General features: G+C 43.1%; 1 protein-coding gene across 4 annotated transcripts in view; it reads right to left on the reverse strand.

Annotated features, from left to right (window-relative positions):
* The window catches only part of CSK (C-terminal Src kinase), a 113,990-nt gene that overhangs the window by 87,230 nt on the left and 13,876 nt on the right, over positions 1–12,884 (reverse strand). The window lies entirely within an intron of this gene.

A 12,884-nucleotide genomic window follows, 5' to 3' on the forward strand; every position in this document is an offset into this window, starting at 1 on the left:
AAATAGCTAATTCGAGTTGAGTTGCCAGCCTTCTAACCCATGTATTTTCTGAACAACCACATGTACCAAGTGTAACAATTAAAATCAGTTTTCAGCTAAACTGAAGGCTAAGGAGCCGTCACACTCCGCAGCAGCATAATCCAATCCCTCTGCTCATGCAGTCCACATGCCTATTGCACCACAAAACTTCTATCTTCTTAGGGGAGCAATTACAAAATTAAGAATTTCTATAAACGCACATAAAAGGACACTAGTCGGGATCGACTTGAAGGCCGTCCATTTCCATTTAGAGAGCCAGTGTGGCATAGTGGTTAGAGTGTTGGACTATGACCTGGGAGACCAGGGTTCGAATCCCCACACAGCCATGAAGCTCACTGGGTGACCTTGGGCCGGTCACTGCCTCTCAGCCTCAGAGGAAGGCAATGGTAAACCCCCTCTAAATACCACTTACCATGAAAACCCTATTCATAGAGTTGCCATAAGTCGGAATCGACTTGAAGGCAGTCCATCATCATCATCATCATCAAGCAAGATCACTTCCTTGAAGGCCAAGCATGCCTAAACCTCTTCAGATAGAAAGGTTGGTAGTTCTTGGGCACAACTGTGTATGGCAATAATCATAGAAAATAAACGGCATACTGTCTGGTTGACAAAAGTCTAAAGATTCATAATTTACACAGCAAATATAGCTGACAACTGTGTCGCATTTATATACATTCATTCCCAGCAATGCTTTAGAGAACAGGTTTTAAACTAATCTTTCAAGCCACCTTGTGATTGCCAAACACATTGTATAGCCTTGGAAGAAAACAACATCACAAACTACAACACAAGGTGTGGCAATTTGCAGGAGGGAGAATTAAGCCACAAGTTCAGGTTTCAAAGAGGTCAAATTCATTTTATTTTCCTTACCATCCTAACTGTAAATATGTGAGATAATTGCACATGCCAAAACAATAAATAAACCCATGATGGCAAGCATGTAAGTTGGTGGAAAGTTTAACACATTAAGTAAATAGTTCTACCCACTCTTTCCACCACGCTACCCTTCAAAATACAGGTTCGGTGGATAATCACTCACTTTGTGCTGGTCCCTTGACACACCTGCCAATCTAGTACAATTCATCTCTCTTCCATCATTAAAACAGGCAGAGAGAGAGAGAGAGAGAGAGAGGATGACTGCATACACAGCTGCCGAGAAAACGCAGCAGCGCTATGTCCACTACCAACCTCTGTTCCCTCTCTTCTGCTGGTAATGCCAGCAGCACAATTTCTTTGTCTTCCAGTAAGAGGGAGGGGGATGACAGCACACACAACTGCTGGGGAAATACAGCCACGCTAGGGCCACTACCAATCTCTCCTCCCTCTCTCCTGGTGTTAATGGCATTAGGGAAAAGAAAGATAAGCAAATGCACAGCCATTGTAAAAGGACATACTGCTTTTCCAGCCAACAATCCACAGCACAGCTGTGACACCACAGACCAGTCTCTATTGTGCGTTTCCCCCCTGTATTTTGGCACCAACGTTAGAAGAGAGCAGACAGGGAACACAAACCAGTGTCACACCTCTTCACCATGCTTCCACAATGGAAAACCTAGGACAGTGCTAATGCAGCTGCCCTCTGGCTTGTGGCCCCCGAGGGCTACTAGCCCTGAAAGGAAAAGGCAGAGGGAGAACAGGGTAACAAGCCCAGCCATTCTTAAAGAGCAATACTGTGTTGCCAAGGACTGGGAGGCATCTTGCAGATCCCAGAGCACCAGAACCAGAGCCACACAGACAAAATATATTGTGTCAGTCTGTTGTTGTGGAGAGTAAGGAAGTAGCAAGTCTCAAGGCTGCACTCTGCTCTCCCTTTCAAAGGTGGAGCTGCTCTAACGACGAGAGGTGCAGGAGGCCATGATGGCCACCACCGTGGATGGCCTTAAAAGAGGATTCGACAAATTCAAGGAGGATAAGGCTGCCAATGGCTGCTAACCGGGACGGTTACATTCTACCTCCACTGCTGCAGGTGGTATGCCTCTGAATGGTGGTTTTGGGGAATCCCAAGTGGAGAGAATGCTCTTGTGCTCACGTCCTGCTTCTGAGCTCTCCATGGGCAACTGGCTTGCCATTGTGAGAACAGGATGCTGAATTAGCTGGGCCACCGCCCTGATCCAGCAGGCTCTTCTTACGTAGGAGGGCCAAGGTAGAATCTCGTCGGGCACTTTACCATCGCAGCATCCACTCCATGTTGACAGAGACCCTCACAGTTCAGTTTACCTTCTAAACAGGTAGCTTGCGCATAGGAGGAACTTTTCCATGGATCGCCCTCAGGCTCTCAAGGGGCCCACAGCTCAGTGGCAGAGCACATGCTTTGCAAGCAGAAAGGCTGTGGTTCAATTCCTCACATCTCCAGAGTGGCGCTGTAGAGCATTAAGCATCAGGCCAGTAAAAGAAAGGCTGTGGCTCTATCGGTAGAGCCTCTGCCTTGCATGCAGAAGGTCCCAGGTTCAGCCTCCTGCATCTCCAGGTAGGGCTGGGAAAGACTCCTGTCTGAAATCCTGGAGAGCCGCTGCCAGTCTGTGTAGACAATACTAAGCAAAATGGACCAACAGTCTGACTCAGTATAAGACAGCTTCCTATGGAATTACTGTATCTTCCCCAAGATGGCAGACAGTCTTTCTTGTCCTTTGGCTTCCAGCAGCAAAAATCCTTCTATTTCAAGAAGGCTTTAGGGGAAATGGCTATGTAATGGCCAAGTATTATTCATTTATTTTATTTATTTATGAGATTTATATCCCGCTCTTCCTCCCAGTAGGAGCCCAGGGTGGCAAATACCTGCTGTGATGGATATTTATTATATGCTTGCTGCAATGGGAATATTAAGAAGCTACTTTAGACCCTTGGTCCCACTAGCTCAGTACTGTCTGTACTGACCGGCAGCTGCTCTCCAGGGTTTTCCAAAGCAAGGGACACTCCCAATCCTCCTTGGAGATGCCAGATTGAATCTGGGACCTCCTACATGCAAAGTAAATGCTCTGCCACTGAGCTATGGCCCTTCCCGACTAATTCGCTGCACTCACATGAGCACAGAAAGCTGCCTTGTACTGAGTCTGACCACTGATCTACCTAGCTCAGTATTGTCTACACTGACTGGCAGCAGCTCTCCAGGGTTTCAAGCAGGGATGTCCCACTCCTACCTGGAGATGCCAGGGATTGACGCTGGAACTTCTGCATGCTAAAGAGAAGCTTAATCTCTGGGCTATAGCCCTTCGTTGGCCGATTTTTCATCAGTACGTCACTGTTCTGAACACAATTTTAAATGTGTTAGTGTGAATTTAAAACATTTATTAAATGAGCTCCATGATGCTTCACTGTTTCAATTAGATGAGACGACTTGGTATTTTATATAGAAAGGTGGGACAAAGATCCTTTTTAATAAATGAAATTAAAATAAGCTCTAAATGGCTTCGCAGGATTTTATGCATCTCCTGTTCTCCCAGCAAAGGTAAGTGTTTCCTCTTGCAAGAGACTATACATCCCATACCCTTGAAATGTTGGTTCTCAAGAACGTTTAGCAGAGTTGGTCCTTGGAATCATAGCAACATATGAAATTGTTTTCCAGATCACTTCAGTGGTCCATTGAGCTCAGTGCTGGCAGCAGCTATGTAGGGTTTCAGATAACGGGTCTCTCAATCCTATATGGAGATGTCAGGGATTTAACCTGGGACCTTCTGCATGCAAAGGAGTTGCTCTACCAATGAGCTACGGCCTTTTCCATCTCGAAAAGCTTGCTTGCTTTCTAAACAGGAAGTAGAGCAAAAAATTTGACATATTCTCCCGGACTTGATTCTCCAAAAAAGAGTGAATGTACTTTTGGACAAAGCATGTGAAGAACTGCATATTCGTATAGTTCCTATGAAAACCAAGACTTTCAGCGCAGTGGCACCATTACCTTGGAACACTGTTCCCATTGAAATCAGACAGGCGCCTACAATTCTGATATTTCGCCATCTGCTGAAAATGTTTCTGTATCACCAGGCATTTTTAAAGAATTAATTGGATTCAGTGTTGGTCATTTGTTCTGCATTTTATGATTTTATAATTTAATTATTTTATTGTACACCACCATGCTTTTCTTTTAAATTAGTTTATATTTTAGTAATACTGTTATAAATACACAAGAGCAAGATTTCTCCCATTCTAGCCCACTCTAATAATTGTGGTAATGGTGCATCAGTGCCGCCATCTTCTGGGGTCAGGGCCTTTTTGGTTCTGGTGCCCTGCATTTACTGTCTCCCTGGGAAGAACTCACTTGGCTCCCACGTGCCAAGTGAAGACCTTTTCATTCATCCAGACTTTAAAAAACCCTCTAGGCCCATCTTCCACAACAATATGTGGAGGGCACCAGCTCCCATCAGCCCCAGCCAGCACAACCAACGGTCAATCATGATGGGAGTTAGAGTCCAAAACATCAGGAGGGCGATAGGTTGGGGAAGGCTGCTTTAGACCACTCTGGAAATTTGTCTCTTGTCTGCTGTTTATCTTGTTAGGAATATACGAAGCCGCTTTATGCCAGGTTCACACTGTTTGTCTACCTAGCCCAAGATTGTCTACTCTGACTGGCAGCAGCACTCTAGGGTCTCAAGTAGGGATTTCTCTCATCCTCTATTCCTTTGGTAACTAGAGGTGCCTGGGATTAATTCCTGGGACCTTCTGCATGCAAAGCATGTGCTCTGTCACTGAGTTACAGTCTCTCTTGTTCTTATGTTTTCTTGCTGATGGATTGTATTGTTTTCATCTTTCATTGTCGGGTATCCTAGGAGCACTCGTGCCCTGAAGGCTTGCAGCATATATATTTAACAAACAAATCCAGGCATGAATAAAATGCTCTTGAATAGATTCTACAGAACGACCCTGCACTTCTTCCCCTTGTTCTTATAAATGCACCCCTAGACTTTCAAATCTGAGAAAGGTGCTCTACCATGACATTACAACAGGTTTCCTGCCAAGAATACCAGTGCAAAGCATCCCTACTGTTGTAGATACCACACTTCCCCACTGTTTTCCTTCCAATGATAAACCAAGTTTAATTTCGTGCTGCAGTGCTTAATCGGCTAATCAGTTACTCTGATCTGCTAAAAAGCTGTAATCAACTAAAAAAAGTGTCCTGATTAATCTGCGGATTTAAAAAAGGACAGAAGTTACAATAACTGTGGATGATGGGCATTATATTATCATAGATAAATATATTCTCTCACGCACACAGCAGTGCCTCTTCTAAGATGGTTCCCTACTGAAATGTGTGCGCCTTATCTAAAAACTAACACAGTACAAGTGGAAACTGCAACACGATGTTGCAGCGCGAAGTGCTCCGACTCAGAATTCATGCCAGCCATGCCCTGTCCCAATCCAATCCAATCTACTCCTCCCCAGCTTTCTGCTATTGTCCCTATGCTCAAGCCTCATTGGGCTGTTCAGTGTTTTTTATCCCCACCCTTAGAAGTTTTTTTTTCCTTAAAAAGAATTTGTACTTTTGTAAACCTGAAAGCTCCCCCAAGTCTCCTGAGGAGGTATCATGGATGGTGCCATTTTGGCTGCAAAAGGATCCAGCTTGGAGAATGAGTACACTATTCATACACAGCAGAGATGGAGAACCTGTGGCCATCCAGATGTTGATCTTCTCAGCCAGGAAATGCAACCATCAGGAATGTTAGGAATTGTAGCCCAATAACATCTGGAGGGCCACAGGTTCCCCCTCCCTGGTATAATGGATGCTTTTTTCTCTTCAGTAGCATCAACTTATGTACCTTTATGCATATTTTATCTGTTTAACCAACTGATCGGCTAAGCTTTCTTGAATCAAGTGACAGCCCCAGTTATGAAGAATAATGTTATTGTACTAGCCATCGACCTTGACAATATTAAAATGTGCTCCATTGAGTACAACGGAATAAAAATAAATGTTATAATATGTTATAATAACAAAATTAAAATCCAAAGTAATTTTAACATTTAACACAATACAACAAAATCCAACAAACTAAAAATGGAAACACTCTTAAAACTCTTAACCACAACCTGTCACATTTCGCTAACTCTTTCTTCTCGGAGCTTCCTTTCAGCTAGAGCAAATAGTACTGTTCTATGTTATGTATGGATAAGCATCTTCTAAAAGAAAGCAAATAACCTTATGTTCAGAATAGGTTGTTAAGCTAGGCAAGGTATTTCCCAGGAATTTTTCCCTTGGGCCATCATATAAAGGACATTTCAGTATATAGTGGGTTATGTTTTCCACCTGTTTTACATTACAGATACAGATCCGTTGGGAAGCTCGAAGCTTTTTATATCTACCATGCAGCATAGCTGAAGGCACGATCTGTAAATGTAACTGAACAGTGTTAGCCACTTTGAATATTTGATATAAAAAGTGGGGCAAAACATTAAAATAAAATAAAGTAAATAAAATCATAAAAAATCCCTGCAAACAACCATGATAAACACCCCCCAAATAACTAAAATGCAAAACAAATACTAATACTAAATCAACTAAATGCAGTCTAAAATTCTCACCATCTTTGCCATCATAAAACAAGTCTTTCATCATAATGGAAAACAGCTAGAGATACCTGTCCACGATTGGAAACACAGTGCTGGTTCAGATGGGCCCACTCACCGTATGGTTTCCACATCAAATGTGGGCAAAAAAAAAATTGTGTATGGAGATTTCTGGAGTATGAAGCATGTCTGTTCTCTTGGACAATACTAGCTGGCTATTGCAGGGGTGAGCAACAGTTTCCTGTTGGCAGGCCACATGTTTCAGTCCTACAAACCCCATGGGCCATTTTGACAAGTGGGAGGCCCTGCCCACCTGTTGCCCACCTAACATCAGATGAAGTGTTCTCATTAGCCCACATGGTTTGAAATCAAAGCATGCAGACAAAGGCACTTTGCACTTGCAAAGGTACAACAGCGCATTACAAGCACCAACCATCAGCTGATCAACATCTACTTCTCAAGTGCCAATGATCACAGCAGTGCTTGCAATGGCACACATCTCTGCAGGTGTTGCCATTTGGCTGACTGTCAGTACCTGCAAACCCTGCTTTCAGCAGGGAGACACGTCTTTACCTGCCCCACACCTGATGTTATTGTAGGCCAGGTGAACTTAGCTTGGTCAAACGGCCCCATGAGCCAAATAAGGAAACCTGTCAGGCCTAATTAAGCCCATGGGCAAGAGGTTCCCCATCACAGGGCTACAATAAACACAGCATTGTTCTGTACTCCCTTCTTTGTGGCAAAAGCATATAGGAAGCCGATTGTCAATATGAAATGCAAGAAGTAAAAATGGGAAATCATCACCATGGGAGATGAGAGTGTTACCGTACAGTAGTGGGCACACTGAAGCCTTGTCATGTACACATCTAAGTCAGGATTCAGCTACCCACACCAGCCAAAACAATTAGCTTGCTCCAAGCCAGGAACAGGGTGTAATGGTCTCTGTTAATTTGGATCCTGGCAATCCAAACAGAGAACAAAGCCCTGTCTCCTCCAATAACTCAGCAGGGCACAGACAAAAACCTTTCCACCAACAGCATAAAACAAACACCCCAAGTGCGAAGCACTAAAGTGCTGTTTTAACTGAAATTGCCCAGTGGTTGCCTAGCTGCAGATAGCCTGCTTGATTTTGCTACTAGTGATGTGCTTTATTGAGCCTTGATTACATGTAGAATAATTACAGCACACAGCCACAGCAAATTACAGACCACTAGCTTCATCTCAGGAATACCATTAGGTGCGCATGTGGGGGGAGAGAGAGAGAGAGATGGCCCACACTAATGTACTCTTAGCTAGGCAAGGGGTCATGACATCATAAAGCAGCCACACGAGCATAATAGAAGCAGAGGCCCTCCAGAAGTTATTAAACTACAACTCCCATCAGCCCTGACTATTGTCCACACTGGCTGATGGGATTTGGGATCCAGTAACATCCAAAAGGCCACAGCCTCCCCATCCCTGGCTCACACAGAGAGAATCTCAGACCACAGCAAAGTGCCCTGTTATCTCATAGTTAGACAAGGAAGCACACCATCCAAGTGAAGAGAGTTAATTAAATACACTGCATAGAACCAAATTCACTTGGGGTCTGTAATGCAAGGATTGCTGCTTGTTGTTATATGCCTTCAAGTCGATTACGACTTATGGCAACCCTATGAATCTTTTTTGGATATATTCATAGGGTTTTCATGGTAAGAGGTATTCAGAGGTGGTTTATCATTGCCTTCCTCTAAGCCAGCCTTTCCCAACCAGTGTGCCTCCAGATGTTGTTGTACCACAACTCCCATCTTTCCTGACCATTGGCAATGCTGGCTGAGGCTGATGGGAGTTGTGGTCCAACAACATCTGGAGGCACACTGGTTGGGAAAGGCTGCTTAAGCCTGCAGCACCCGGTATTCCCAGGTGATCTCCCATCCAAGTACTAACTAGGCCTGGCCCTGCTTAGCTTCCGATCAGGCATGTTCAGGGTAGTATGAAATTTCTATTCCCGATCAGGTTTAACATCCCAGCACACAATTGCCAACTAAGAAAGCAAAGAAGTTAGAGTTAGCTCTCAAGAGCAGGGATGGGGAACTGGAAGCCTTCCAGAGGTTGTTGGACTCCAACTCCCACCAGCCCCCAACCAATATGGACAATAGGCAGGAAAGATGGGAGCTTGAGTCTAGCAACATCTGGAGGGCACCAGGTTCCCCATCCCTCATATAAGCTGAGGCTTTGTAGTGCTCCTTAAATGATGCTCAGGGTAACAGTCAGGGGTAATGGGAGCAGTAGTCCAGCAACAGGGCCAAAGGTTCCTCACCTCTCCTCTGTCAAGCCACATCCACTGGTTGAGCTTGCAACTGAGGAACTGAATCAGGACTTGCGCATGGAGAGGAGAGTTAGATAGGTTTTTTTCCCAATAAGGCCACAACTCATTGAGTTTAGTGATATGGATCAGAAAAAGCTTCTCCGGGTGTATCTGAACACCATATTGCTGTGGTTCCCAAACCTTTTTCCCCACAGACCACCAGAAAATTGCTGAGAGTCCCGGCAGATCACTCGATGATTTTTTTGGTCTGTTTTAGCCATTGTAATGCACTGTGCTAGATGCCATATGGTTTTTAATTGTATTTCAATTCCTTCTTTTATTTCTTGTATTGTATTTTATAGTATTATCATTTGCAGTCCATAGAATTTAAATTGTAATACAACAGAATGCAAGAAACAAAAGAACCAATAAAAATACAATTAAGAAATCAGTATGAACATTTAATATTTATGCTGCGGACCCCCTGAATGAAGCTCATAGACCACAGTTTGGGAACCTCTGCCATACTGAATGAAAAAAAGCCAAGCACACCCTATCAGCTTCCCAACTTCTCTGTACAGTTATAGGCTAATACTGAAGATGCACCTCTTTACCCTGGCCTCTTGACAGCTGAGACAAGCATTTTTAGGACCCACCTATTTTGGGATTTTAGGTTGTTTATAATGTCGCATTTTAACACTGTTGTAACCTGTCCTGAGACCTTTGGGTGAAGGGCGGGTAATAAATGATGTGATGATGATGTAATAACTCCGCTGCAGTGTCAGAATACAAAAAGCAACTGGAGAGTCCAGAAGCGTCCCCAGTGTGGGCTGACAACAGTGCCATGTCAAGGGCAAGAACAGCTGTTACACTTTCCAGTTATTGCCCAAGGAATTCACCCAATGAGAGTGTTCAAACACAGCAATCCTGCCAGCGGGCTTGTGAGTCACTGTGCCCACTGCCTTCTGCAAGCATTCCTCATTCAGTGATATATTATTTATTCTAGTTAACAAAATGCACATAGCACTTACTCAACAGAAAACTTGTAACCATGAGCAGACATTTGTGTGTGCAAAACTGAATTCTGCCATTAGGTTTTTACTTCTATTTCATTTTCTCCAACGAGCCCAACATAGTTCTCTCGCCTTCTCAGTTTATCCTCGCAGGGACCCTGTGAGGGCTAGGCATGACTGGCCCGAGGTCACCCAGTGAAGTTTATGGCTGAATGGGGAATTGAACCTGGGACTCCCAAGTCATAGTCCAACAACATAACCGTTACACCACACTGGCTGAAGTCTCCGCTCACTTATGGAGCTCCTTGGATGATGGTGAGTCAAATTACGTTTTCTCAGCTTAGCCTACTTCACAGGGTTGTTGTGAGAATAAAAACAGGAGTGTGAACTGAGGGGAAGGAAAAATGATGAAGCTCCAGAAGGAAAGCAGGGATAAAAATGTAATGGCAGAAAGAGAAAAGCATGAAGTGCCGACAGCTGTTTTTCTAGCCTCTATCGAAACGTTGACTCAAAGCTCTTATACCGTTGCAGAAGAACGCTGACTTCATAAGAGAGCAAAGTCGAGAAAACTCCAGCAATCAGATCTTGCCACGTATTTCCATCTCAGAGCTGTTTGCAAAAGGCTTATCTTGCCTCGTTTGAATTGAACTAGATTGCAGAGGGGGTGGCAGGGTGTTGATGGGCCCCAGCGTCGAGCCATTTACAAACATAGGAAGTTGTCTTATACTGAGCTAAACTATTGGTCCATGTAGCTCAGCACTGGCAGCGGCTCTCCAGGGTTTCAGACAAGGGAACTCTCCCAGCCCTACCAGGAGATGCCGAAGATTGAACCTGGGACCTTCTGCAAGCAAAGCAGATGCTCTACCACTGAGCGATGGCCCTTCTTAATCCAGCCTTCACCAACATGATGCCTTCCAGATGACTGCGCTGGCTGGGGCTGATGGGAGCTGTAATCCAAAACATCCAGAGGACATCAGACTGGCAAAGGCTGGATTAAGACATTTATTAGCTTCTGGACTGGAAATGCCTGCCCCTGTGGCTGGCATGCGGTGGGGTTTCACTAACATGCAAGGCCACTGAAGTTCAGGGATGTTTTTCAATGCATCTATGTCTGCTTCTTAATTATGGAAATACTAGTTGTAATTTTTAGTGGCAGGAACCTAGCCACAAAATTACATACACATGCTCGTTTTGACATGTTGGAAGCCACTGGCCGCTACGCCATGTTTGGGCAGTCTTCTTTTGCAGGCCCCGAATTGGAATGTGACACAATCAATCAATTTATTATATGGTCACAGCCCCAATAAAACAAATCATCAGATAAAAGAAAACGGTCTATAAAACATTTTAAATATACAATAAAATATAAATATAAGTATGACTTTAAAATAGAATGTGATACTTGACTGGTTAAGAGGAACTATCAAAGCGTCTTCTTTTTCGAAAACAAAATTCCCCCGTTGAGTGACGTTGTATTTTCATTTGTAATGTTTTTATTTATTTTGTCAGTTACCAATGTGGTTTGTTTGTTTATTTATTGAACTTGATAGTGGCTTGTTACGCACGGAGTCTCCAGGAGACCTGCAACCTATTTAAAAGCATAAGCATCAACACCTAAGTCAAAATTTATTATAACAAAAACACATCTTTACAAAATACACTACACAAAAACACAGGCAATTCAGAAGAATACAATCCACAAAGCAACCCTCAGTAACAACAGCAGAAAGTGTTTCCATAGACAGATAGCTCTAGTAGAGATGTAAAATTCCCAGAAATTTTGAAGCCATGGAAAAAAACCCATTTTTTCCCATTTTCAGAAAAAAATGTAATAGCATTTTTAACAGATTGAAGTCACTTTGTTACTTCAGGAACATCAAATGTAATTATGTGCAAGTTGGTTTGGCATAAAATTATCACATTTGGTATATTAAAAGTACATTTTATTCAAACAATTATTACAAATTGTACTTTTTAATTTTTTACTTTTTTGTAACAAATGGATCTACAAGATCCTGAACTGTAAGGAACACCTGAACTGTAAGGAACCTCTTTTGTTTTGCCGGTTTATGAGGAACAGGCAAAAAAACAATTTAAAAAAACAGAAGAAACCATCAGCATTAATAACAAAAGAAAATTATTTATGTTTCCACTAGTCCTCCACAGTTTCAAGCATACATAAAGCATCCATTCCCATAAAAAGAACTGAGATGGGGGGGGAGCAAGTTTCAGTGAAACATTTTATTCATCATGCTAAAACAAAACATTCCATAATCCATTTTTTCTTCATTTTTTCAATTTTTCAGAAAAAAACTAAAAGGCTTCAAAAAATGGGGGGGAAACATTTTTTTCCAAATTTTTACTCCCCCCCCCCGGCACATTACTAATCTCTAGTAGTTTTCCATAATGGTGGAAGACTTGTTAAATTGATGGAAAGTACAGAAACATGCTTCAAATTCAGTGTCCAGGACAGCAATCTTGAATTTTGTATTTTAGATTTAAAATGGGTGGAAACATAGGAAGCTGCCTTACACCGAGTCAGACCAACAGTCCATCTAGCTCAGTATTGTCTACGCTGACTGGCAGTGGCTCTACAGGGTTTCAAGTAAGGATCTCTGTCTTTTCCCCTCCCTCCCCCGGAGATGCCAGGAATTGAACCTGGAACCTTCTCAATGCAAGGCAGAAGTTATACCACTTAGCTGTCCCTTCCCTTGGGGAATCTGCAGTCTTCCAGATATTGCTGGACTCCAGCTCCCATAATTACTGATCATTGATCATACTGGCTGGGGCTGTTGGGACTTTCCACAGCTCTGATTTAAAAAGACACATACTCATTGAGAGCAAAGTAAGAACCACTAGAAAACTTTGGTAATGCTGCCTCCTCATTGTATTATTTTTGCAATATTCACATTCCATTTTAAAAAATAACACAACAAGGCATTCTACCACCACCACCCTGATAGGGTCTTTTCTGCAGTGGCTTCTAAATTATGTCATCACCTCCCAGGGGAAGATCTAGATGGCTCCACTGTTGCCTGCCTTTTGCC

The sequence above is a fragment of the Rhineura floridana genome, chromosome 14 (assembly GCF_030035675.1).
Source record: "Rhineura floridana isolate rRhiFlo1 chromosome 14, rRhiFlo1.hap2, whole genome shotgun sequence".
Classification (NCBI taxonomy): Eukaryota; Metazoa; Chordata; class Lepidosauria; order Squamata; family Rhineuridae; genus Rhineura; species Rhineura floridana.